Source organism: Microcaecilia unicolor, chromosome 2 (genome assembly GCF_901765095.1).
Source record: "Microcaecilia unicolor chromosome 2, aMicUni1.1, whole genome shotgun sequence".
Classification (NCBI taxonomy): domain Eukaryota; kingdom Metazoa; phylum Chordata; class Amphibia; order Gymnophiona; family Siphonopidae; genus Microcaecilia; species Microcaecilia unicolor.
Genome location: NC_044032.1, coordinates 638073040 through 638091269, shown reverse-complemented (window position 1 = coordinate 638091269; position 18230 = coordinate 638073040).

The window sequence follows — 18230 nt, the reverse complement described above, 5'->3', positions numbered from 1 at the left end:
TTGGGGGTGCTCAAGCACCCATAGAGTTGGCTCCTACGACATCAAGTATTATAAAGTCTACTATCATAAATGGAAGCAAGGTATTATCATTGGTCCATTTAAAAAAGAGAGGAGGGAAAAAAGAATCAGCCACAAAAACTCCTAATCTATGGAGAAAAATCAATTGATTAAAAAAAAACACCTATACCAAAACAAGAACAAGTGATCATACAAAATACAAACAAAAAATAGCAAATCCTAAAATCGCTACTCAATTAGCAAAAATCAAGCTGGAACCCAGCAAGTCAGCACGCTGCACATAAAACACAGAGTCAAAAACAAAAATCCAGAAGAGCATGGTCAGTCCCAAAAAAACTTACCTGAAAATGTCGCTGGAAGTGTAGCTGGCACTGCTGTTCAACTAGTATCCGGCTGTCATTCCAAGAAACCTCTGATATAACTTCAGCCCAAGTAAGGCAGTGCACTGCTGGATCCCCTTGATAAATAGAGCCAAATCTTCAGCAAGAGCATTTGGGGCACTTTTACTAAGGCGCGCTGAAAAATGGCCTGCGTTAGTGTAGATGCATGTTTTGGGCGCACGCAGAATCATTTTTCAGCCCACCTGTAAAAAATGCCTTTTAAAAATGTTTGCCAAAAATGGATGTGCGGCAAAATGAAAATTGATGTGCATCCATTTTGGGTCTGAGACCTTACCGCCAGCCATTGACCTAGCGGTAAAGTCTCACACGGTAACTGGGCGGAGGTGGTCCCTCTTCACAAAAGTGGTGATAGGGAAGAAGCTGGAAACTACAGGCCGGTAAGCCTCACTTCGGTTATTGGAAAAGTAATGGAAACCATGCTGAAGGAAAGGATAGTGAATTTCCTAGAAGCCAATAAGTTGCAAGATCCGAGACAACATGGTTTTACCAGAGGGAAATCGTGCCAAACGAATCTCATTGAATTCTTTGATTGGGTAACTGGAGAACTGAATCATCAACGTGCTATAGACGTAATCTACTTAGATTTTAGCAAAGCTTTTGACACGGTTCCCCACAGGAGGCTCTTAAATAAACTAGATGGGCTGAAGATAGGTCCCAAAGTGGTGAACTGGATTAGGAACTGGTTGACGGACAGACGACAGAGGGTGGTGGTAAATGGAGTTCGCTCGGAGGAGGGAAAGGTGAGTAGTGGAGTGCCTCAGGGATCGGTGCTGGGGCCGATTCTGTTCAATATATTTGTGAGTGACATTGCCAAAGGGTTAGAAGGTAAAGTTTGCCTATTTGCGGATGATACTAAGATTTGCAACAGAGTGGACACCCGGGAGGGAGTGGAAAGCATGAAAAGGGATCTGAGGAAGCTAGAAGAATGGTGTAAGGTTTGGCAATTAAAATTCAATGCGAAGAAATGCAAAGTGATGCATTTAGGGAGTAGAAACCCATGAGAGACTTATGTGTTAGGCGGGGAGAATCTGATAGGTACTGAGGGGGAGAGGGATCTTGGGGTGATAGTATCCGAGGATCTGAAGGCGACGAAACAGTGTGACAAGGCGGTGGCCGTAGCGAGAAGGTTGCTAGGCTGTATAGAGAGAGGTGTGATCAGCAGAAGAAAGGAAGTGTTGATGCCCCTGTACAAGTCGTTGGTGAGGCCCCACCTGGAGTATTGTGTTCAGTTTTGGAGGCTGTACCTTGCGAAGGATGTTAAAAAAATGGAAGCGGTGCAAAGAAAAGCTACGAGAATGGTATGGGATTTGCGTTCCAAGACGTATGAGCAGAGACTTGCTGACCTGAACATGTATACCCTGGAGGAAAGGAGGAACAGGGGTGATATGATACAGACATTCAAATACTTGAAAGGTATTAATCCACAAACAAATCTTTTCCGGAGATGGGAAGGCGGTAGAACGAGAAGACATGAAATGAGATTGAAGGGGGGCAGACTCAAAAAAGATGTCAGGAAGTATTTTTTCACGGACAGGGTGGTGGATGCTTGGAATGCCCTCCCACAGGAGGTGGTGGAGATGAAAACGGTAACGGAATTCAAACATGCGTGGGATGTGCATAAAGGAATCCTGTGCAGTAGGAATGGATCCTCAGAAGCTTAGCCAAAATTGGGTGGCGGAGCAGGTGGGGGAAGAGAGGTTGGTAGTTGGGAGGCGAGGATAGTGGAGGGCAGACTTATACGGTCTTTGCCAGAGCCGGAGATGGGAGGCGGGACTGGTGGTTGGGAGGCGGGAAATACTGCTGGGCAGACTTATACGGTCTGTGCCAGAGCCGGAGATGGGAGGCGGGACTGGTGGTTGGGAGGCGGGAAATACTGCTGGGCAGACTTGTACGGTCTGTGCCCTGCAAAAGGCAGGTACAAATCAAGGTAAGGTATACACATATGAGTTTATCTTGTTGGGCAGACTGAATGGACCATGCAGGTCTTTTTCTGCCGTCATTTACTATGTAATGTCAAATGCCACTTGGCGTGCGCCCAAAGCACACGTCCAAAAATACATTTTTTGGATGTGCGTATCAGATGTGCGCCAAAAATAAAATTACCACAAGAGCCACATGGTAGCCAGACAGTAACTCCATTTTGGTGCGCATTGGGCACGCATAGATGCTTACGCAGCATCGGAAACAATATACATTCAAGGAATTGCACTATATTATTATTTATTTATTGCATTTGTATCCCAGTTTTTCCCATCTATTTGCAGGCTCAAAGTGGCTTACATAATGTTGTTATCATCTCTGGCTTAAAGATGGCGTTGGAAACCTACAGACACCAACAATTTAAATGGTCCAACCACATTAGCTGACTGGTCACATGCATGGCAGCAAGACCATTTCATACCCTGGCGGAGCCCGATAACATCATCAAAACAGAAACTAACCCCCGGTCTAGAAAAATACCAGGGACACCATTTAAAATAGGCATTCCATTCTACACTTTTATTAAGCCCATGCAGTTCCACTGTATTCAACTTATAAATCCGTTGCTGTTCTTTGCGCCATAAGATTTTTTAAATATCCCCCCTCTCTTACCCAAATAAACTTGATCGATCACAATGCACCTCATGCGATCAAATTGATGTTTATATTGATGACAACGTTTCAACATAGGAGCTTCAAATTTCACATGTGATATACAATGACGGTGTTCAATCACCCGTGTTTTAAATACACACTGATCTGGAAATGTTTGCCCAAAGCATGTTTTTTGTACATCCAAACAGCCTATCACAGGGATTTTCAAGCCAATCGCTGCAGTCAACTTTATCCATGTAGCATTGGATAATCTCTGTCCAACCTTCATGTTGTAAAAGCAACTGGCAGAAATGATGGTTACTCTTGATCCAGTGTCAGTTAGACATCTTACTGGTACTCCTCCAGTAAGCACTTCCATTATTGTTCTCAGTCCAATAGCATTTAAATTTCCGCATGGCGTGAGCTATGTATAAAAAGATCACAAGGTATAAATAAAACATAAACTACATTCTCTGAATCACAAGTAGTTTTATATCTCAATTTGAACTTTGTGCCATTCTGCGAAAATGTTGCATTCTCAATAGTCACTGAACAAATAGAACAATGTCCACATTAGTACATAAGTAATGCCAGACTGGGAAAAGACCAAGGGTCCATCGAGCCCAGCATCCTGTCCACGACAGCGGCCAATCCAATTTTTATGGTATCTTTCAATAGGTTGCTTAATTGTCTACACATCTGAAACACTTAATTTGTCTTGCAGTTTGGAGTTGCGAGCATACGATATCAGTAGATGTTGATCTTTATTTATTATTATTATTTATTAGGATTTATTTACCGCCTTTTTGAAGGAGTTCACTCAAGACAGTGTACTTTGCTCGTCAGCATCACATTCCAATGTGTTCTAATGATGGCTGCTATTTGGGGTGATCTATTAGAATATTTGAAGCTCCTGACAATCATCCTTGCCCCTACCATCTGCATTTGAACACTGGGTGAGATCCTTCACACTGACTACATCGGTGAGGGAATTGACACAAAGTTCTGTCTCATCTCCCCGCATTAAATTGAAAACACACCATACTTGCTGACCCAACTCGTTGCCAAACGGAACTTCCATTCCAAATCCTCCATTTGGCAACCCAATCCCCTGATGACCCCCCCCCCCCCCAAAAAAAAAAAATGAACTCCTTGATTGTGTCATTTCTGAGAGCCACACCTCCACATCACGATACCCCCAAACCTCAAACTATCTCTGGCTAATCCTTTTCAAAACTGTTCATCATAATTGATCAGGCCCAGCCACCATACGTCTTATAGGCCTGCAGGACTGCATCAGAATATTTCAAGAGACATAGATATAACACCGGCTTAGCTGCCCTAAGGCCACTAGCATAAACATGAAAACCTAACATCCAATTCAAAATTGGTTTTGGAACTCTGTTTCTTTTCTTCTTCCACTCCTCTTTACCATCATCTTTCTTCTGAACCTCATCCTTTTCTTTTCCTAACAATTCAAAAATATTAACATACTAGTAAGAAATGCCCGTTTCGGAAAAAATGAAATGGGCGCTAGCAGGGTAATCCCCCCCCCCCCCCACCGTCCTCCCTCCGTCCCTCCCTCCTGAGTTCCACACCTCTCCTCTTCCTCCCTTCGTCCCTCAGTGACGTGGCTGCGAGTTTGTGAAGTTCGGAGCGCTCTCCCAGCAGCTGTCAGAGAACGTGTGGAAGTCGTGCGTTGTGTCTTCGCCGCCCTGCCCTCTGCGTCATCGCGTTTTGACGCGAGAGCATAGGTACAGTGACTGCAGGCCCGCCCCGCCCTCAACGTCATCGCGTTTTGACGCGAGGGCGGAGCTACAGTGACTGCAGCCTGCAGGCCAAACCGGATATCTCGGGCGCCTCAAGTTTCCGGCTTGAGGCTTCAATGGAACGTTGGAGGTGCCTTTTAAATATATAGATTTCCCTTTCAAAATCCTTTGACATCCCAGAAGATAAATGAGGCACCCTAGTGGACTTCAAAAACATGCTCCCAGGTACACATCTCACCATTGCTCCCTTATCTTGTCTGCTGATCGCCCCCAAAACCCGCCGCCCACAGCTGTACCCAATAGCTCTTATGGGTGAAGGGGGCACCTGTATGTGGGTACAGTGTGTTTCTGGTGAGTTTTGGAGGGCTCACAGTTTCCAAGACAAATGTGACAGAAATTGATTCAGCAGTTTCATACTTCAGTGAACAATCTATTGCTGAAGTCATCTTGGATGATCAGTTTTGCTATCCGGGCTAAGCCTTTCTTGACCCTGGTTAGCTGTTTTATGTCACTACCCCTGATGCAGTCTATTTGGTGAAACGTGGCCATGTTGGGTCTGTACGAATAAAGAACCTGTTTGGACTTTCAGTGTCTGCTTTCTGTTCATTTCTTCTGTTGTTGCAAGACACTCAGCGCCTCTTTGCTATTCCAGTCTAAATATATGCATATACATTTCAATTAAATCTAATTAGTGCCAATAATTGCTTAATTATTGTGTTAATTATCTTGTTATTTATTTTAACTGTGCATGCAAATTGGGCGTGCACCCAAATTTGCATGTGTAATTTTTAGCAAATTTTATAATTATGGCATTGTCGTGCAGTTCAGTGACTCCAAGAGTCACTTATACTTTCATGCCCATTCCAGGAAAATCCAGGGCAGATTTGGGGGTGTAGTCAATGTAGTCTACAGTTAAGTCAGGTTATTTTACCACAGGTCAGGTTATTTTAGCACAAGATTTCATTTTATGTACTGAGACCCTGTGCTTAAATAACCCAACTTAAGAGTAGCCCAGGTTGTTAACTTCCCTCCTAGTAGAGTTGACTAAGAAAAAGTGCTTTCATCTCCCAGACCTATGAAATATATTCTTGTTGATCTGCATTTCCCTAAAAAAATACCTTTGCAGCTTGTCTGTTTGGGTGAAAGTCAAGATGTCTCCATACTGTTTCATCACCTATAACCCCTCCGAGAAAAGTTGCATTGGCTCCCAATCAAAGAACGGATCATCTTCAAAATCTGCACCTTAGTCCACAAAATCATATACGGCGAGGTCCCAGGATACATGACAGACCTCATAGACTTACCAATAAGAAACAAAGTCAGATCAACAAGATCCTACCTAAACCTACACTACCCAAATTGCAAAGGACTGAAATACAAAACAACTTACGCAGTCAGCTTCTCCTACATAAGCGCACAACTATGGAATGGGCTCCCAAAAGCTGTGAAAACAATCCATGACCACTTGAACTAAAGGAAATCACTAAAAAACAACCTCTTCAAAAAGGCCTACCCCAACGACCCCACGTAACCCTCTTCACCTACCAACACAGCATGATTATGATCGAACAGGACAACACGCAATCTTCATCCATTCCGACCCTCCGCTTATACCTCATACGATCACTATACAACTTTGTATTTGTTATCCACCAACTGGGCAAACGCCTCTGACAGTACTATGTAAGCCACATTGAAACTGCAAGTGGGTGGGAAAATGTGGGGTACAAATGCAACAAATAAAATAAAGAGTGTCGCAGAGACATAACTATCATAAGTCAGTCCTGTGTATCAAATGTGCTTTTTCTGAATACATTCCTCATCTACATGCCTAACAAAAATCCAATACCCCAATAATGTACAGAATATAGAGAGGCACAAAAGACCTTTTATGACAGTGCTTCTCAACCCATTCCTCAGGCCACACCCAGGCAGCCAGATTTTCAAGATATCCACAATGAATATGCATGAAATAGATGATGACGGCAGAAAAAGACCTGCACGGTCCATCCAGTCTGCCCAACAAGATAAACTCATATGTGCTACTTTTTGTGTATACCCTACCTTGATTTGTACCTGTCCTCTTCAGGGCACAGGCCATATAAGTTTGCCCAGCACTATCCCCGCCTCCCAACCACCAGCCCCGCCTGCCACCACCGGCTCTGGCACAAAGAAACAGTACATGAAACTCTATAACCTGCAAATGCAACTAAATGGTCTGCATTAAGGACTGGGTTGAGAAACACTGTTCAATAAAATAGATCACCACCTCAACACCATAATGATTATTAAATAGGGGCCCCTTTTAATAAGCAGTGTAGGTGCCTACGTGTGCCCAATGTGAGTCAAATTGGAGTTACAGCCTGGCTACAGTGAGACTTGGATGGTAATTTCATTTTTTACGTGCATCCGCTATGTGTGCAGTAAAATAATTTTTTTTCCTGCGTGCAGCGGAAACCGGGCAGCAATCGTCATTCTACATGCTTAGATGATTACCACACAGTTACCCCGTGAGATCTTACCGCTAAGTCCATGGTTGGTGGTAAGGTCTCAGACACAAAATGGATGCGTGCCAATTTTTATTTTGCAGCACGTCCATTTTCGGCAAAAATATTTTTTAAAAGGCCTTTTCTACAGGCGCGCTGAAAAATGGATCTGCGCACATCCAAAACATGCGCCTACACTAGCACAGCCCATTTTTCGGCGCACCTTAGTAAAAGGACCCATAGCCTTGATTCCTGGATGGATCCAGGATATCATCTATTATAACCATGAGAGAGAGAAAGTATCTCTCTCTCTCTCTCTCTCTCTCTCTCTCTCGCTATATATATATATATATATATACTAGCCATTAAGCCCGTTAAAACGGGCGAGATTTCCAGCTACCCTCTTCGCCGCCACTCCCTCCGCCCTCCGTGCTGGGCCCCCTGCACTGACCTGACAGCGCCTCTCACCTCCGTGTGAAGGCGCTGCAGGCAGCAGCAGATTGCTCTACTACTGCCTACAGCGCTTCCACACGGAGGTGAGAGGCGCTGTCAGGTCAGTGCAGGGGGCCCGAAGCGGAGGGTGGCGGGAGCGGCGGCGGGGATGGGGGGAGGGGGGAGGTTGGTGCACGCGATGTTCATTTCCAAGCGGCAGCGTCCGACAGTCCGACTCTGTTTCCCTCTCTGTTCTGCCCTCTGACGTCATCACGTCTTGACGCGAGGGCGGGACAGAGAGGGAAGTCTCAACTGTGCATTTGCAGGTGAGTCAGTCACTTGCCATTTATATGTTTGATAGATAGACAGAAACAGAAATAATGAGAGAAATACACACATTTACATAGATGTAAATGTAGAAATAGATGCAATAGCTACATCTATGTCTATTGCTATCTACAGTGGTGGAAATAAGTATTTGATCCCTTGCTGATTTTGTAAGTTTGCCCACTGACAAAGACATGAGCAGCCCATAATTGAAGGGTAGGTTATTGGTAACAGTGAGAGATAGCACATCACAAATTAAATCCGGAAAATCACATTGTGGAAAGTATATGAATTTATTTGCATTCTGCAGAGGGAAATAAGTATTTAATCCCTCTGGCAAACAAGACCTAATACTTGGTGGCAAAACCCTTGTTGGCAAGCACAGCGGTCAGACGTCTTCTGTAGTTGATGATGAGGTTTGCACACATGTCAGGAGGAATTTGGTCCACTCCTCTTTGCAGATCATCTCTAAATCATTAAGAGTTCTGGGCTGTCGCTTGGCAACTCGCAGCTTCAGCTCCCTCCATAAGTTTTCAATGGGATTAAGGTCTGGTGACTGGCTAGGCCACTCCATGACCCTAATGTGCTTCTTCCTGAGCCACTCCTTTGTTGCCTTGGCTGTATGTTTTGGGTCATTGTCGTGCTGGAAGACCCAGCCACGACCCATTTTTAAGGCCCTGGCGGAGGGAAGGAGGTTGTCACTCAGAATTGTACGGTACATGGCCCCATCCATTCTCCCATTGATGCGGTGAAGTAGTCCTGTGCCCTTAGCAGAGAAACACCCCCAAAACATAACATTTCCACCTCCATGCTTGACAGTGGGGACGGTGTTCTTTGGGTCATAGGCAGCATTTCTCTTCCTCCAAACACGGCGAGTTGAGTTCATGCTAAAGAGCTCAATTTTTGTCTCATCTGACCACAGCACCTTCTCCCAATCACTCTCGGCATCATCCAGGTGTTCACTGGCAAACTTCAGACGGGCCGTCACATGTGCCTTCCGGAGCAGGGGGACCTTGTGGGCACTGCAGGATTGCAATCCGTTATGTCGTAATGTGTTACCAATGGTTTTCGTGGTGACAGTGGTCCCAGCTGCCTTGAGATCATTGACAAGTTCCCCCCTTGTAGTTGTAGGCTGATTTCTAACCTTCCTCATGATCAAGGATACCCCACGAGGTGAGATTTTGCGTGGAGCCCCAGATCTTTGTCGATTGACAGTCATTTTGTACTTCTTCCATTTTCTTACTATGGCACCAACAGTTGTCTCCTTCTCGCCCAGCGTCTTACTGATGGTTTTGTAGCCCATTCCAGCCTTGTGCAGGTGTATGATCTTGTCCCTGACATCCTTAGACAGCTCCTTGCTCTTGGCCATTTTGTAGAGGTTAGAGTCTGACTGATTCACTGAGTCTGTGGACAGGTGTCTTTCATACAGGTGACCATTGCCGACAGCTGTCTGTCATGCAGGTAACGAGTTGATTTGGAGCATCTACCTGGTCTGTAGGGGCCAGATCTCTTACTGGTTGGTGGGGGATCAAATACTTATTTCCCTCTGCAGAATGCAAATAAATTCATATACTTTCCACAATGTGATTTTCCGGATTTAATTTGTGATGTGCTATCTCTCACTGTTACCAATAACCTACCCTTCAATTATGGGCTGCTCATGTCTTTGTCAGTGGGCAAACTTACAAAATCAGCAAGGGATCAAATACTTATTTCCACAACTGTATATATCTGTGTTTGTGTAGGTAGATACATGAGGATAGTTAATGATTTAAAACAGCAGTGTATTTTTACCAGGCATGTTTGCTAGAAATCCATTTGGTAGAACATCCACATGGACATAACAGACTAAAAGTGATAATAGCATATTTTAGAAAATAATAATTGTTCAGCAATTAAAATGTTATTATGTTCCAGCTGATTATTCCTCTATTTAGGCTTATGAGACAATCTAAATTAGAAAAGCACCACACAGGAAGAAATTCATTTTCTGAATGACAAAAGGGATATAATTACTGAGTCATTGGATGGAAGTGCCTAATAGCCATCAGTGTTAATTGTCCCCCCCCCCCCCCCCCCCCCCCCCATAAAAATGACAGGCAGAGTTTTTCTTCTGATTATTTTTTGAACATTTATAGTGATCTTGTTTATAAAATCATTTAAAAATAATGTTATTGTATTAAATTCTCCTTTCCTGTAATGCAGCTGTACTATATAAACAGCTCATTTAAATATATTGTATGATATGTAAGTTTTCAATGACATACTTGCATTTCTGTGGTCATTCCTTAGAATTCAGAAAATGACTTGTTTCTTTATTATTATTTTTTTATTAAGAGCCTCTTTTACAAAACCCAAATGGAACGGGCTTTGTCGGCATTGCAACGCTAGGATCAGTAGCGCAGCTTGGTAAAAGAGGCCCTAAGATTTTTAGTTATTAACATCATAAAAACATTCAAAGGGCAATTACAAGAGACTGTAGAAGTACATAGGCTGGCTGAAAATTACTAAATAGCAATTATTCTAGACTCGTTTCTAGGATTATGATTGTACCTCTTATTTGGCCCTTAGGTTCCTGCCAGGCTGAATACCAATTAAAGGAGTAAAGCCAAAATATTATTTATTATAGATATGAAAATAACAATATGGCAAAATGCAAAGCAAGATACAAAATATATATTTGTGCACTACAAAATAATGATTATTAAACCAATAGATATATGGAAAAAAAATATATATAGAGAGAGATATGAGATTACACAACTATAATATATCCCAAGAAGATTACACACTTAGCAGCAGCATTAGGCTACAGACCACAGATCCTGGTACAAACCAGACCATTACAGGAAAACCAAGACTAACTTTAGAAAGAAAATCCTGCAAGCGCGCACCACAAGAGGTCCCGTAGATTCAGAATCCAAAGGGGTAATGATTTGACTTCTCTTCTAGGCTACAGCAGATTATCTGCTAGCTCTGATAGATCAGGAATAATCCAAAGTCCCTGCTCTCAGGCTGGTCACTCAGTTCATGGAAAGCCAAAGCTGCTTTTGAACTGTTTTGTGCAGTGCTCAGCACAGAATTCAGTTCACAGGTGTTTGGTAAAAATCAGTCTCTTTAGCTCGTTTTAGAGAGATCTATCCACCAACAAATCTTCTTCTCTTCTTACTTTTTCTTCCGTGCAACATTGACATCCCTTTCTGCTCAGGTGACACATATGGACCAATCACAAACTGTGTACTTCTGTCCAGCAGAATTCACGGCGATGACAATGAGAGACCTTGTGATTGCAGCAAAGAAATTCTTTATCAATCACAAGTCAGATGGTAGCAAACTCCCTTTGGTTCACAAATATTCCCGGACACTCTGTCTCTGTGAGGTATGCTCCCCCACTTTCCCAGGAGATTATGGGAGGCTAGTTTGCAGTAAACAACGTGTCCTTAGATGAAGTCATCACAGCTATGTGATAGCACCTTTTAAAAGAGCAATCATACATTTTTTTAAGATGATAGCTGACTTGACAAGTAAGTTATTCCCTACCTACACTGATCTTGCAAACCGTCTGCCTTGTTGTTTCATAGGACTGTGTAATTAAGACACGAAAGCAAAATGGGATATTCTTGTTAACCTACTTCTTCTGATAGATATCCAAAATCTACACCAGCCAATTAGAAAGCTCACCCAGGTAGAAGTCTGTGAGAAACTATAAACAAAACCTCAAGATTACCTTTTCCCTCCCCTAAGCAATGCCAATTAGTTTCCATTAGAACTAAGACAATTTCAAACAAAGGACCAGAGTTGTGGAATGCCTTGCCTCTTGAAATTAGAACTATTTCTAGTTATCTGAAGTTTAGGCATGAGGAAAAAACTTGCTATTTCAAAGATTTTTTGTTTTTATTTTTATTTTTTTTTATCAGAAGTGACTTCAGTTTTTGGATGTTGTTCATGGATTTGTCTATCATCCTGTATTTTTAAAATATGGGCGGACTTTGAATTAGATGAATGTGAGGCTTTAGGTGGTATTATTTGGGACCCAATGGCCAAAAACGTCTATCTGCTTAAAACATCTAAACAGTGATTTTAACATATTTATAAATGACCTAGAGATGGGAGTTACTAAGCTGTGAAAAATTATGAGGACCTTATGAGACTGGGTATCCAAATGGCAGATGACTTTTAATGTGAGCAAGTGCAAAGTGATGAATGTAGGAAAGAGGAACCTAAACTGTAGCTATGTGATGCAAGGTTCCACATTTGGAGTCACCGACATGGAAAAGGATCTTGGTGTCATTGCTGATAAGTTGAAACCATCTGCTCAGTGTTCAGCTGCGGCTAAGAAAGCAAATAGAATGTTAGGTGTTATTAGGAAAGGAATGTATCTCTCCATGGTGTGACCACACCTCAAATATTGTGTGCAATTCTGGTCACCACATCTCAAAAAAGACATGGAGGGGCATAATTGAACAAAAACGCCTATCTCCATGGGCGTTTATCTCCAAGAACGGGTCCGTGAAGGGGCGGACCGAACCGTATTTTGGGAAAAAATAGACGCCCATGTTTTATTCAACAATGTGTGAGCTGGGCGTTTTTGTTTTTCAGCGATAATGGAAAATGAAAGCGCCCAGCTCAAAAACGAATAAATCCAAGGCATTTGTTCGTGGGAGGGGCCAGGATTCGTAGTGCACTGGTCCCCCTCACATGCCAGGACACCAACCGGGCACCCTAGGGGGCACTTTTACAAAACAAAAAAAAAGGTAAAAGAGCTCCCAGGTGCATAGCACCCTTCCTTGTGTGTTGAGCCCCCCAAATCCCCCTCAAAACCCACTGCCCACAAGTCTACACCATTACTATAGCCCTAAGGGGTGAAGGGGGGCACCTACATGTGGGTACAGTGGGTTTGGGGGGGTTGGACGACTAATAAGCATTAAGCAGCACAATTGTAACAGGTAGGGGGGATGGGCCTGGGTCCACCTGCCTGAAGTCCACTGCACCCCCTAACAACTCCTCCAGTGACCTGCATACTGCTGTCAGGGAGCTGGGTATGACATTTGAGGGTGAAAATAAAAAGTTGAGAAACTTCATTTTTTGTGGTGGGAGGGGGTTAGTGACCACTGGGGGAGTCAGGGGAGGTCATCCCCGATTCCCTCCAGTGGTCATCTGGTCATTTAGGGCACTTTTTGGGGCCTTATTCGTGAAAAAACAGGGTCCAGGAAAAGTGTCCTAAATTCTAGCTAAAAACGCATACTTTTTTCCCATTATCGGTGAAATGCGCCCATCTCTGTTCGGCAGATAACCACGCCCCAGTTCCGCCTTCGCCACACATCTGACACGCCCCCATCAACTTTGTCCGCATCCGCGACGGATTGCAGTTGAAAACATCCAAAAATCGGCTTTCGATTATACCGCTTTATTCGTTTTTGTGAGATAAACGTCCATCTCCCGATTTAGGTCGGAACTTGGGCGTTTTTCTCATTCGATTATAAGCAGGATAGTGGAATTAGAAAAGGTACAGAGGAGGGCAACAAAAATGATAAAGAAGATGGGACGACTTCCCTATGAGCAAAGGCTAAAGCATCTAGGGCTCTTCAGCTTGGAGAAAAGACGGCTGATATGAGTCTACATATCATGCACTCATGGGCGGATGCATTTCAGTTGAAACTTAACGCAGAAAAAACCCAATGCCTTATACTCACCTCCCCACACAACACAAACAAATTCACCACCATCAATACACCAAAACTGAATCTTCCAATTTCAGACACCCTAAAAATCCTTGGAGTTCCCATTGATAGACACCTAACACTTGAAAACAATGCGAAAAACACAACAAAGAAGATGTTCCACTCAATGTGGAAATTAAAAAGAGTAAGACCTTTCTTCCCAAGGAACGTCTTTGGGAACCTAGTACAATCAGTGGTACTAAGCCATCTGGATTACTGCAATGGACTCTAAGCTGGCTGCAAAGAACAAATAATTAAGAAACGTCAGACAGCCCAGAACACTGCAGCTAGACTCATATTTGGTAAAACAAAATATGAAAGTGCTAAACCTCTACGGGAAAGTTACACTGGCTCCCACTAAGAGAACGCATCACGTTCAAAATATGTACCCTAGTCCACAAAATCATTCACAGAGATGCCCCTGCCTACATGTCAGACCTAATAGACCTACCACCCAGAAATACTAAAAGATCATCCCGCACATTCCTCAACCTTCACTTCCCCGGCTGTAAAGGTCTAAAATACAAACTAACACATGCGTCAACCTTCTCCTACTTCAGTACACAATTCTGGAACGCGCTACCGCGCAACTTAAAAACGCTCTATGAACTAATCAACTTCCGCAAACTACTGAAGACCCATCTCTTTAATAAGGTATACAACGAAGATCAACAAATGTGAACTCCTCCACATGCATCCAGTATTGCCTTATAATATTTGCCTTTATATCATGCTTATTCATTATCATGTAACCCAAATCCTTTGTATCATGCTCTTTTACTATCCTTTGTATCATCCTTTTACAATGCTTTATCACTATCATGTTACCCAAAATCCTTCCATAAAACTAAATGTATATTCTATTATATATTTCCAATATTCATGATGTATTGTAAGCCACATTGAGCCTGCAAAGAGGTGGGAAAATGTGGGATACAAATGCAATAAATAAATAGAGGCCTATAAAATAATGAGTGGAGTGAAATGGGTGGACGTGAATCGCTTGTTTATTCTTTCCAAATATACTAGGACTAGGCGGCACGCAATGAAGCTACAAAATAGTAAATTTAAAACAAATTGGAGAAAATATTTCTTCACTCAACATGTAATTAAACTCTGGAATTTGTTACTATAGAATGTAGTAAAAGCAGTTTAAAAAAGGATTGGATCACTTTCTAAAAGAAAAGTCCATAAGCCATTCTTACGATGGACTTGGGGAAAATCCACTGCTTATTTCTAGGATATATAACAAAATATTCAAACACACATGAATACAAGTATGTTTTTGCTTTTTTTGCTTATTTCTTGCTTTTTCAGTATATTAAGTGGAGTAGTCTCATATGTATCACACGAAAAAAGTGATCTTTCATCCAATAACTGAGTGTATCATCCGTGTATATGATCTAATCATTGACTTGACCTCCACCAACCTTTACTATTCACTTGCTTATATATTAGTAAATCTCTCTTTAACAGATCGTAATCAGCAAAGTTTATGCAGCACTTAACTTGAGCAGGTTGGTGCACTCAAAACCCCGACAGGTCCCCGTTTCGTGCTAACTTTGTCAAGGGGGAGTCACCAATTCCGGTACAGACATATAATAGATGTGACTCCCCAAGGAAAATTCCTCTGCTGCAGGCAGGAGGTGGGAGGATTTTCTGGGGGTCACTATGGCAAAGGAGGCTCGCAAAACTGGCCTGTTGGGTGGAAAAAAGGGGAGCCCAGCCTTCAGAGGCAGGGCACAGAAGAGATAAAAAGGAAAGTGGATAGTGAATAAGGGACTTTGGTTGACTTACCCCCACCGAGACCCTGATAACTGAGGCGTAGCCCTGGAGTTGAGCAGGTGGACTTTAGGGTGGCTGGTTGCTGAAACCTCTGGTCAGGGGATAGAGGTGGGGGGGGGGGCAAGTTGAGTCCCCATTGAGGGAAACTGTGAGACAAAAGGAATGCCTGATGGAAAAAGATACCCCAGGCGGGAAGAACATGGGTTCAAAGGAGCCCCACTCCCAGCAGCACTTTGCCAGACAGCCAGAGGATCCCTAATCCAGGATGGGACAGACATATAATTAATAGGCATTGATCAGATGTGACTTTGGACTCTTATGTACTTAAATTGAAGAAAAGAGGGTTGGAGTGAATCCAGTTAAAGGAAGTTTGAAGTCTATCTGTTGAGACTGTTGGTTGTTTTTTGAAGGTAAACTCTTGTGTCCCCCAGGGCGGAAATACCATTTGGCCTACCGAAGATTGTCTTCGGCCTCAGCCTGCACACAGCTCATCTGATATATAAATCTGTTTTGTGAATCCTGGTCCCAGGCACCTGACCCGGGGAGCTTAGCTGGTGACCCTGCTGAGGGGTAAATCAGGATTACACAGACATTGATCGGATGTGACTTTGGACTCTTATGTACTTAAAATGAAGAAATGAGGATTGGTTTATGCACTGTTTGCTGGTTTGAGTTAATCTAATAAAAGAAATTTTGAATTTTATCTATTGAGATTGCTGTTTGATATTTGAAAGTATACTCTTGCGTCCCCCCAGGGAAGGAATACCCTTCGGCCTACTGGAGATTTTCTTCAGCCCCGGCCTGCACCCAGCTCGTCTAAAGTACAAATCTGTTTTGTAAATCCTAGTACTGGGCACCTGACCTGGGGAGCTTAGCCAGCAACCCTGACTGAGGGGTAAACCAGGGTTACATTATTTTTCCCTATACTTCAAAATATTAGCGAATAGCCTAATGGTTAGAACAGTGGACTAAAAACCTTGGGAACTGAGTCCAATTCCCACTGTAGTGTCTCCTAACCCTGGGCAAGTCACTTAGGGGGCCCACAACTACTGCCAACCCAAAATGGGTGCCGGCAGTAGTTCCATCCCCAGAGTGTGTCTTTAATAAAATATTTCAGCAGGGGGTTAGCGTTGGAGCCCTTACCACCACCTCAATGGGTAGCGGTAGGTGGTTCCCCCGAAACGTCTATGTGGCAAGTGCAAACTTACCGCATGGCCATCGGCCTTTTTACTTGCTGCAGTAAAAGGAGCCCTGGTGTGTGTCAAAAATGGTCACTGCTGCTAGTTCAGGGCCCCTTTTACAGCAGCTTAGTAAAAGGGCCTCTTAATCCTCCATTGTCTCAGGTACAGAAAAAAAGAATTAGATTGTAAAGTCACTAGGGACAGAGAAATACTAGGACTAGGGGGCATGCGATGGAGCTACAAAGTAAATTTAAAACAAATCAGAGAAAATATTTCTTCACTGAACGTGTAATTCAACTCTGGAATTCGTTGCCAGAAAATGTGGTAAAAGCGGTTAGCTTAGCAGAGTTTAAAAAAAAAGATTTGGCCGGCTTCCTAAAGGAAAAGTCCATAGACCATCATTAAATTGAACTTGGGGAAAATATTTCTGGGATAAGCAGCATAAAATGTTTTCTACTTTTTAAGGATCTTGCCAGATATTTGTTACCTGGATTGGCCACTGTTGGAAACAGGATCCTGGCCTTGATGGACCTTATGTACTTATGTAAATTACTTGCATAAAATAAACATAAACCACTTTGGTTGTACCACAGAAAGGCAGTATATTAAATCTCCTTACCATTACGCTGAACTCACAAATAACACAATAACATTTCATTATAAGGTTGATGGGATGAAGATAGGAACAATTTATTTTAGTTCCACTAAAGCAGCTTAATGTTGAATACAACAAATTGTGTGTCCTAATATAGTGATAAATTGGAACAGTATAGCCTCGAATTTCCAGCTAAGAATGACATGCCAGCCAGCCTCTCCTCTCTTCATCCTGTGAATTTGCAAAGAGAAAATGAAAGAAAGAGAAACGGGTTGGGCGAAACAGTAAAATTAAAAAAAAATATTTATCTTAGTTTTAATTTCCTGAATATCCACTCTCCTTTGTCAGCTTCATTTACTTGATAATTTCCACTTTGTGTTCCACTTTGTTCTAAAAATGAAATTATTGTCAACAAAAATTATGGCTGGTAGAAACCTGATACTTTCTTAGAATCAATCATTTTCTTCATTCAAACTAAATATTTTGGGAGCAGTGCATAACCATGGAAAAATAAAGCCCAGACATTATTTGCAATGCAGTAACTAAGCAGTGAGTTTCCATAAATACAAGAGAACTGCCGGTGTTGTTTGAAAGTTCAACTGCTTGTGTTGCTTTAATGGATTTCTGAAAGTCTACACAGACAGCACTTTGGATAGGGGTCAGGGGTCAAGGTTGTATAAACTATAAAGGAAAACAAAAGCCCTCTTTTTCTTCCATCCTAAACTCAATCTTTAGTACAGCTTTGTCCTTTGTTCTTCATTTTAACTAAAACTAAAAGACTGATTGTCAAATGTTGTCATGGATTTGTTCGTATGCATATACCCTGATGACTGTTACCTTAACCTGAAAGAAAAAAAAATACCTGTGCATGGAAGCAGGGCCACCGAGAGACTGGGCCGGGCCCAAGACAAGGCCGCCTCCGGGCCCCCGGCCCTGCCCCCA